Source organism: Narcine bancroftii, chromosome 1, assembly GCF_036971445.1.
Source record: "Narcine bancroftii isolate sNarBan1 chromosome 1, sNarBan1.hap1, whole genome shotgun sequence".
In the NCBI taxonomy this organism is placed as follows: Eukaryota; Metazoa; Chordata; class Chondrichthyes; order Torpediniformes; family Narcinidae; genus Narcine; species Narcine bancroftii.
In genome coordinates this window covers 53,253,292-53,264,195 of record NC_091469.1, presented here as the reverse complement: position 1 = coordinate 53,264,195, position 10,904 = coordinate 53,253,292, and the positions used below count along the sequence as shown (strand labels likewise).

General features: G+C 39.2%; 1 long non-coding RNA gene across 1 annotated transcript; it reads right to left on the bottom strand.

Moving 5' to 3' along the window:
- Nucleotides 1-2,388: 2,388 nt before the first annotated feature.
- LOC138736605 (uncharacterized) lies at nucleotides 2,389-5,687 on the bottom strand. The gene is made up of 2 exons (XR_011340451.1): nucleotides 5,212-5,687; nucleotides 2,389-2,522 (listed from the first exon to the last, which is right to left on the bottom strand). It is a non-coding gene; the product is annotated as an uncharacterized lncRNA (long non-coding RNA).
- Nucleotides 5,688-10,904: the final 5,217 nt, after the last annotated feature.

Sequence of the window (10,904 nt, the reverse complement as noted above, 5' to 3'; positions counted from 1 at the left end):
GAGCCCTGGTTTGGGGGGGGGGGTGTCCCCATGCTCAGTGAAATGGTCTTGGAAGTGTTGTTTCCCATCTGGACTGCCTGAGGTCTCCCCGACTGGATGTCAAGAATCCAATGCAGAGGGAGGTGTTTAGACACAGTAGGCTCAACCTCCCTAATGGGTATTGAGGTATGATTGTGTTGATGCCAAACTTAAGTCAATAAACAGCATTTGAAAATTTGTGCCCTTATTTTCCAGGTAGGTGAGGGCTAGATGGAGGGGAGTGGTGATGGTATTGTACATAGAGTGGTAAGATCTATATGCCAACTGCAGGGGGTCCACTGATGAGGCCAGCAGGAGTTTGATGTGCCCCATGATGAGCCTCTCGAGGTACTTCATGACAGTACATGTGGGACAAGGGATGGTGGAGGGGGAGTATGTGTCTAGTTTTAGGATCACATAGTACATGGTGGAAATGGTGGAGGAGGATGTGTTGAATGCAGAGGCTGGTAGGTGAAGTGAAGGAATCTTGTCCTTGTAGATGGCAAGAGACTGAGCCAGGGAGTACAAAACCGAGTCAAGTTAAGTGGAGACCAATTGGTGGGGCAGGAGCACACGATGGGTCTGTTTGGAAAATGTGGTTTGTGGATCTTGGGTAGGAGGTAGAAATGGGTGGTGCAGGGATGGGAAACAGTCAATGTTTCAGGTCTTGTCCCTTTATCAAAACTAAAGGGATGGAGAAGCTGGAAGGACCACTTTTGTTAGGATAGCTTTCTGTTAAACTGGACAGGAACAGTGTGCTGGTAAATCAAATAATTAGTACAGTAGTTTAGGCTTTAAGGCACTGATGAAGGATGGAGTGATTCAAGTAAAGTTAACGTAAAGGCAGTTTAACACTCATGCAGATCGGCAAATTGGGAGAGTTAAACATATTTTGACATCAAGGGATAATGGAAAAGTAGAAAAAGAGAGGTATTATGTTTCAAAGAACAAAGGTGTCAAAACAAAATAGATGAATTAATACCACAGATAAAAATGAGGGGGTTTCATTGAATAGCACCTGGGAGGTAAGTAAGGTTGCCAAGTGAGCAAGGCTATGAATTCAAAATTTTTCAGAAGGAATCCTGAAAATACAGATGTAGGTGAGCTGTGATATTACAGGATAAAGATGCAAAATTCAAAATTCCTTTATTGTCATATTCTGGGAGAGACACCAGTAGGGAAAACCCTTGACTGTATTTGCAGGCCTCAACAGATGTAGTCATGCTGCATGTATCTCTGCTCTGACTGATGTATGGACGCTCTCATTTAACCAAGAAGTAAAGGGTAACCTACATTTCAGACAAAGGGCCCAGGCCTGAAACATTCGTTACCCTTTACTTTCTATGGATATTGTGTTACCTGTTGCTTGCATATTGAATTCCTCCAGCAGTTTCTTTTTCAGTTCTAGCAGAGAAGTTGAATTATACTGAATTCTGTTGTTGGGGAGCTATGAAACTCAAATATTGTAACTCATTAAGTCACGATGGCAGGTGGCCATCTTGGTTATCTGCAGGATCTCCTTTGCAAGGATCAGCACTGATATCTGTGCAGAGCTGCCTCTATGTCCCACTGACATTCTCCTGCAACAAGAGATTATAATAGGTCCATGACTGAAATGGATTTTGAGAGTCACTCAGAGACAGAGAGAGAAAGGTTATTGCTTAAGGATGTGATTATAAGGCAGTGGTAGGTGGGATTATTGACATGTGTAGAAGGGATGCATCTACCTGCAGTGTGATTGTGCAAGGAGTGAATTGTTGGAACTAAAGACAGTGTGAATGTTGCAGAGTAATATGTGGATCACATCATATTCCAGCTCTCCTGATGGGATGAAGCCATTGAACTGCATGCAGCAATGATTCTGGGAGCAAGATCCTGAATCCCTGTTGCTCAATTCCATGGTGAACCCCTCCACCCCAACCTGCCTCCCCAGCCAAGCCTATTTTATGTTGCTGGCAACCTTCTCCACTTGCCAGCAGGAGAAGATGGCTGCTTCTGCATATCCTTGCAACTCCCAGCATGACGTCAAGGGAGCAGTCACTACATCAAAGGGCAACTTTGTTCATCTGCACTCTATATCCTGCCTTTTCAAGTTATGCAGCCAGCTGCAGGATCCATCAAATGTCATGCTTGAAATGTCCTTCCATATAGTGAAGTTGAAATTGAGCCATGCCTGCCAATTTCATACCTACAGTATCCCACAAATGCTGAAAAGAATGGATCGTGATGAAATAGCTTGTTTAAAAAATATCCTGTACTCTTAAAAAGTTTGAAGCATTCCAACCACAGTGCACCCAACATCAAAAATGAGCCTTTTGAAGCTTTCTTCTTGGTTGTACAGAAACAAATAATATTAGGTTTGAGAATTGATTAGTATGGGGATAAATTATGATATATTTGTAATAAATGGGTAACATGGGTTCATTCCTTTAGTCTCAACTATTTGTGAATTATATCCATGATTTAGAAGATCATGATGTAGCACATCAAAGTTAGCTGATGATCTGAAATTAAAAGAAGAAAGCTGTGAGAATGACTGAAAGTTGTAAAAGGGCTATCTAAGAACATCAAAAATAGAATCAAGAATAGGTCTTATGGGGTAAAAATTGACTTGAGCTGATCTTGACTTTACAGATGAGCAGAGGTGATCTTGGCCAACACTTTATTTTCTTGTCTATTCCCCATAATTTTTGACTCTCCATTACTTACAAAAATGCCCATCCTCAGCCTTGAGGTTAATGATAATGAATTTAATGTCATGTACTCTATGCATCAAAATTCTCACTTGTTGCAGTAAAACAGCTTGTAGTAAAAGGAACTACAATAGTATTCATTAAGAGATAATAAAAACAAAAGATTGATTATAAATATTCACAGTTACTATACTGCAAGAATAAAAAGTTATTACAATAGTGCAGTCCATTAAAGAATTGGACTGGACTATAGAGAATAATAAGTAAATTTTTATTGAAAGGAGGGGAAACTGAGGATAGCGTTAGATAAATTAACAGAGAGGTACAACCAAGGTGATTTCCAGTTACCAAACTAAAAATTATTATAGAGCAGCACAATTAAGGTATTTATCAGATTTTTATCAGACAAGGGAAAAATCAGATTGGACTAAGATAGAGCTAGATAAAATAGGGGAGAAGGTACTGGAACATATACTTTATAAATGGAATGAAATGCTGATATGATATGAAAGCTCACCAATACTGCATCATTTACTCAATATATGGAAGAAGATTCACTTAGAAAAGAAGAAAAAAACAAATGACCAAATACCAAAATTATTAATGACGCAAAATCAGCTAATCCTTTTAACAATAGATAACTTTTCCTTTAGAGAATGGGAGAGAAAAAGAATTGAAAGAATAGAAAATTGTTTTTTGGGAAATAATTTATTAACATTTGAACAAATGAAGTACAAATATGGAATAACTCACGGTTCAATGTTTGCATACCATCAACTGAAAGCCTACTTAAAGGATAAATTGGGAAACAGACTGAGATTACCAGAAGGAAGCAGCTTTGAATATGTGATTACAGACACAATGATAATTAAAAGATTTATAAAGAACATGTACATCAAACTGAAAGAAGGAAAATGATGAAATAAGCTATAAACCCAAACAAAAGTGGGAAAAAGATTTAAACATAAAGATAAAAAATGAAACATGGGAAAAGTTATGCTCTGGAACTATGAAGAATGTAATAAGGTTACGTATGATACAGTATAATTGGTTACACAGCTTATATATCATGCCCCAAAAGTTAAAAAAGTGGGATCAAACATCATCAGGTAGATGTTTTCGCTGTAAGAAGGAAATGGGAACAACAGTACATGCAATTTGGGCATGTGAGAAAGTGAAAAAGTTTTGGGAAGATCTAAATCAGGTATTAAATAAAATCACAAAAAGGAACATACCAAAAAATCCTGAGATCTTTCTTCTAAGTAATATAAGAAGTAAAGAATTAGTCCTCAAACTGGATGAAGCACAAAAAAGATTTATTATGATAGCCTTAGCTGTAGCAAAAAAATGTATAATGTCAACTTGGAAATTAGAAGAGAGCATGAGAGTACAGCAATGGTACATAGAAATGAATAAATGTATTCCATTGGAAAAAAATAACATATAATTTAAAAAATAAAGTCACATTATATGAACAAATTTGGGAACCGTACATGGAACATAACAGAGAGGGCTTACCTCGGACCTCCACCCCCTAAAATGATAAGAAGACAAAATGACTTGATCCAGTGTAGATGACACAATTTTCTTGTTTATTTTCATTGTGTGATGACATTGTTTAATGGCTTTATTGCATTGTATATGTTGAACTTTTAATGGGTTTAGAGGGGGGGGTGGGAAGGGGGGAGGGAAGGTAGGGGGGGAAAAGGGGAGAAAATGCCACTATGTATATTTAATAGGGAAATGTTTGCATGTATTTTGATTGATATAGTTCACAGTGTGAAAAATAAGACCTTGTTAGCCATTGAACAAAATACTGTTCTTGAATTAAGAGTTGCTTCAGGATTCTATTCCTCCTTCCCAATGTGGCATGGTTGACGTAGCAGTTAGTGCATCGCTTTTACAGCACCAGCGATCGGAATTGGGGGATCATATCCTGTGCTTTCTGTATGGAGTTTATATGTTCTCCTTGTGTATGCATGGTTTTCCCTGGGGGCTCTGGTTTCCTCCCACCATTCAAAATGTATCAGGGGTTGTTGGTCAATTGGTTGTAAATTAATCAGCATGGACTTGTGGGATTGAAATAGCCTATTTAAATGTGTTGTAGGTCTAATTTTTTTTTAAAGATTGTATCAAATCCTGAGTCTTAGATTGAGTTCAAATATGCTCAGGTTTATTCCACCATTACTGTTTTCTACTCCCTCGTGGTCCTGTGCAATATACCAGCCATTACAGTTGTTAACCAATCTATATTATCCTGAAAGGCATTATAGCTGATAGCTGAACTATATTATTTCACTACGACATCCCTCCTTTATCAAATAAAAGTATCATCAAATAAATGAATAATGCTTAAACTGCTTTTAAAGCAGTCAACTTTTGATACTGATTATTTTCAATAGCAATATCAACTTCAATTTCCAAATCATATAGTTTCCTATTTTGTATTACAAAATACAGATCTCCAAAATATAAAATACAAAGTTCTCCACGCTATTACATCATGAAGTCTTGAAACTGGTGGTCATCGCTGACGTTGCGGTCTATCTCCTGGTATTGTATGGCCCGCTTCCGGACTGCTGACCACGATGTCCTGCTCAGTTTGTCTGTCACTTTGATGCTGGTTTCCAGAAGTTTCTCTTTCAGCTGGTTCATTCCAGGTCCATTAAGCTGGTCATCTCGGCTCTGCTCTCTCGCGTGTGGTGACAACATCATTGAAGCATTATGACGATAATATTTTTTCAATTATGAAGTGTTTCTGTCATAATAATACCCTCTGGTGACTGGACCATCACCTGATTTCCTTCTCTGGACACCACAATATATGATTAGGGAACAAATGGTGTTTCCATTTTATTCTGATTTTCTTTCCTCACCAGTACCTCATCCCCTGGTATTACTTGTGAAGTTCTGGCATTCCTTTTCATGTCTACATAGAGATATGTTGCCACTTTTCTTTCAGCATCAGTGGTCTTCCACTTCCTGGTCATTCACTATGTCAACAACCAGTGGCATTTTGACTCAGATCTTTCTTCTGAACAAGAGTTCTGCTGGACTTTTTTCCTGTTGTATTATGTGGTGTCACTCTGTTTGCAAGTCAAAAAAACTTCTTTCCAGTCTTTCCCTTCTGCTTGACCGATTCTCATTCTTTTCTCCAGTGACTGATTCTGACATTCAACTTCTACATTGGCTTGTAGCCATTTTGGTGTAATCTCATGGTGGTGTACACCAATGGTTCTCCTGAATTCTCGGAATATCTCTGATATGAATTGAGATCCATTGTCTGAATGCAAAGTCACTGGTAAGCCATGTCTGGTGAAGATCTCCTTCAGTGCTGCGATAGTCTTTTCTGCTGATGTTGATTTCATTATGACATTCTCATAATATCTGCTGTAATAGTCGACAACCACCATAATCGACACTCCAGTTGGGAATGGGCACAAGAGGTTGACTGCAATATCCTCCCATGGTCCTGCTGGTAGCAGTGTGCTTCGTAATGGTTCAGATGGGTTAGGTCTGCTTGTTACCTGATACCCATGACATGATCTCACATATTTTTCCAAATCTTTTTTACATTCCTAGCCATCAAACATTTGTATGGAGGTTTTGTTTTGTCCCAACAACTCCCAAATGTCCTTTGTGAGCTAGTGCTACCATCCTCCCTCTCAATTTCTGTGGAATGACAAACTGCTTTCCCTGAGTACATATCTTCCAGTTGTACTCAGTTCATCTCTGATGGCCACATAGGTTTTGTTTTAACAGCTGTTCCAGTCACCACTGTTGATTCAGTCCCTAATGTCCATCAGTTCTGGATCCATGCACAATTCCTACTCGATCTCCTTGGTTTGTGTAGCATTCACTGCAACGAATCTCACGAATGATTCAGCCTCCATCTCAAGCATTGAGTCCTTTACCCCATCGTCTTTGAGCAACCTTGATTATCAATCACCAATATTGTTTTTCCCTGCTATGTAAATCACTCTATAGCGATACTGTTGTAGTCTCAGAATCCATCTTTCAATTCTAGCACAAGGCTTTGATCTCAGAGAATAAATGGCTTCCAGTGGTCTGGAAATCTATGCCACATAGATAAGCATGGAAATGTTTGCAGGCCTATATGAGTCCCAGGGCCTCCTTCTCTGTCTGTGAATAACATCTTTCAACATCAGTAAGTGAGTTGCTTGCATATGCAATCACCCTCATTGTTCCCCTTGCTTCTGAACTAGGACTGCTCCTAGTCCCACTGGGCTAACATCAGCTATGACTTGTGTCTGAGCCTTTGGATCAAAATATCCCAATGTATGTGCACTCATCAGGCTTCTTTTCAACTTCTGAAAAACCTTCCTTTGGTTGGGTCCAAACACAAAGTGAGCATTTTTCCTTGTTGGCCTCTTCAGTGGTTCTGCAATAGTTGCTAGATTGCACAAAAGTTCACTAGGCCCATGAAGCTCCTCACTTCTGTTGTGTTCCTTGGTTCTCGAACCTCTGCAACTGTCTTGATTTTATCTTCAGTTGGATTGATCCCTTCACTAGTCAGCTTGTGACCCATGTACACCATCTCAGATACACCCAGCAAACATTTGTCTGCATTCACTGTCAATCCGCATCTCTCAATCAGGATAATGTCTGTCTCAGACTCTCATCATGTGTGGCATGGTGGACAATGATATCATCTGAGATGTTAGCTCTGCTTGGAACTCCTTGGATTATTTTGTGGATTTTGTGTTGATGGATCTCTGGAGCAGCATTTACACCAAATAGTAACCTCTTGTATCTAAACAATCCACAATGTATGATGAATGTACTGATTTTTCTTGACTCTGGCTCCAGTTCCAGTTGGTGGAAACCCCATTTCAAATCCAACTTCGAGAAGACTTTGTTTGTCATTAGTTCCTGTAGGACTTCATCCACTGTAGGAATGGGGTGCCTTTCCCTCACTACTGCTTTGTCTGCTCTCCTCATATCAATACATATTCTGATCTTTCCATTGGGTTTCGGGACTACAACAACTGGGCTGACCCAATGTGTTGGTTCCTCCACCGGTTTAATTATGTCTTGTTGGATAAGTTCATGTATTTTTGCTTCTACTTTCTCCCTCAGCCAAATCGGTGTCCTTTTTCATGGGTTATGCTGCTGGCCTGACCTCTGGATCTATTTTCAGTTTGATCTGCCTGTTCTTTTGTTTTCCAAATCCTTCAAAAACTGACCGGAATTCCTCCTTCAAATCAATATAGGATTGCACTGAGTTCACATTTAGGCCTCCACGCCATACACCCATTGCCTGGGCCAACTTCCTACTCAGTGGAGGTTCCCCTCATTCCTCTATGACATCAAACTGGCATAGTGGTAGGTGGGGGTAGATGATGTAAGATTACTCTGGACATCCACCTGCAACTCTGCTATAAAGTGTCTAATTGTTTGAAGTGGCTTTTTTTTTGGTAACTTTTTGTTTATTGCACCATGAGCCATATCAATAACAATGTATACAAGTGTTCATTAAAATATACACAGTGACATTTCCTTTTACACAGTGACATTTCCTTTTATTGTTTGAAGTGGCTTTGGTGAGGTGTATGCAAACAACTTTTTCTCACATCTTCTAGTTGTACATTTTATCTTTTACTTTTTCAGTTCTTCCCTCAATACTCTGTCTATGATGTTGGTGTCACTCCCACTGTCCACCATGATGTCAACCTTCACACCTCCAAACACTTCTGGTACCTTTGCTTTTGCATGTTTATTGTTAATGGCAAAAGCACATCTTGTCTTAGTTTGTGTACGTTCACATTCACATGAGCCTTTTTCAACATGACGTACATTTTGTTCGTTCCTCAGCCTACGTCCGTCTCTCATCCCCCTTTTCCTTCCACAATTGTTTGTATGTTTGGGTTCATCTCTTACCTGGAGTGGAGCTCTGCATGTCTTGGCAAAATGACCCTTTCTACCACAGCATCTACACACTTGACCTCTGGCTAGAGAGCACAAATCCTTGCCAAAATCTCCGATATTGCCACATCAATCACATTCCAAATAACTAGTGCGCTTACTATGTTCCTGTCCTTTGCTTGTGGCAGTAAATATCTTATGAACTTGACCAAAAACTGTGCCATCACATCCAGCTGGGTCTATCCAATTTTATAGTCTGAAAATTAGTTTCCACTGCTTCAACTGATGCTGCTATTGTCAATGTTTCTGCCAATGTGAGTGTTGCACCTTTCTCCAACAACTTGTGTCTCGTGGTTTCATATACAACTTTGTACCACTTGACCTCGAATCTGGTTTTCCAAATCCGTTCCATAATTGCAACCTTCGGCCGCCTTTCTGAGTTGTGTGACCAGTTGAACAATAGTTTCCATGTCCCTCTTTTTGATCTGTCGAAAGACATGGCGTTGGAATGTGGAATTTGATTCCACAACAAAATGTTTTTTCAAGATGTCAATGGCCCTGTAATAATCAGCTTTGTTCCCTGTGTTGGCCAGCATCTTATAAATCATCTGCACTGCAGGTCCAGCAGTATACAATAGTAGAACCCTCCTCTGTGCGTCGTCCCGTTGACAAACAGTCCCAAACTGTCACCATATGAATCAAATTCCTTGAACCAAGCCACCCAGCGAGCGCTAACTATGCTTGCTTTTTCACTTGGGTCGAATGGAGACAAACCTTTAATTCCTGTGGCTTCAATTCCTCCACATATGCCATATTTTGTCCTGTGTAGCTAAATATTAAGAATCTCAGTTCATCCTTATCACCAATGTCGAATCCTGAGGTCAAATAGAGTAAACACTTTTAGGTTGAGTTCAAATATACTCATGTTTATTGCACCATTACTGTTTTTTACTCCCTCATGGTCCATTACGAATCTATATTATCCTGCAAGGCCTTATAGTCAATAACCGCACTATATTATTTATCACTACGACAGGTTGGAAAGAAGAGGTTGTGACCAAGATGCTGGGGATCTGATGTTGGGTGCCTTCTTGAGGCATTGCCTGACATAAATGTTTCCAAGGGATAGGAGGTTCAAGCACGTAGAAACATAGAAACATAGAAGATAGAAGCAGGAGTAGGTCATTCAACCCTTCGAGCCTGCTCCGCCATTCAACGAGATCATGGCTGATCTTAAAGTTCTGTACCCTGTCCCCGCCTTCTCTCCGTAACCTTTAATACCCTTATACTGAAGAAATATATCTAATTCCCTCTTAAATATATTTAATGAACCTGCCTCTACTGCCCTCTGTGGCAATGAATTCCACAGATTCACCACAACTTGATGGACTTTGTTAAGTTTGCTACATTCTGCATCCTGAGCACCAAACCAAGCCATGCTATATATAACTAGAATATTGAGCAGATTTACAAAAGACAGTGCAGAACCTGTAAGGATGTTCAGCCAGTCAATCTCCATGTTTAGGGAAATCTAACAACAGGTCAAATAGAAGCTGTGCAGGGTTCATTGTCACTGTGGTCTGAATCCACTCATCATAAATTTAATTGCTGTCTTGAATATACACTTACTCCCTCTTCCAGGCCACTTTTAATACAGATATTTGAAGTAATTCACAGGCACTCAACATAATTGTCTGACCATTATATTTATGACTCAGCCTTTTTTTAATTATTTTGTTATCTTTAGCAATTCAAGTCAAATCAGAAGAACTCCAGTTGGCTGCATATGCAATTAAAAAAATGAACCCGAAAATTGGCATTTGTGAAATTACACTGTGATTTTGAAGGTCAGAACAATAGCTTGGTTTTATGATGGGATATTTTTTTCAAAATGGTTTGCTACATCAGGGGAAGAATCACTTTGATCACTGTGTATTGACATCATAAATGAAGACTTTTAAATGATGTTAATACAATGATAAGTCAAGCAACCAGAGTAATTCAGTCTCTCTGATGTCAACATAAATATGGAAAAAAAATGAAAGACATCTATTCCTTTTCTATTTCTAATCATTTTATTACATAATGATATCTACAGCTGAGTATAATCACTGGACTACAAAACAGTACAATACGATGTCTCTGCTAGCCATGATGCCAATTTAAACTCACCCTACTGCAGGGGTGTCAAACTCAAATTCACGGAGGGCCAAAATTAAAAACTTGGACTAAGTCGAGGTCCGAACTAAATATTTATTGAAAATTTTCAACAACATCTGCATGTTTTCTCATCTTTCAACATATGTA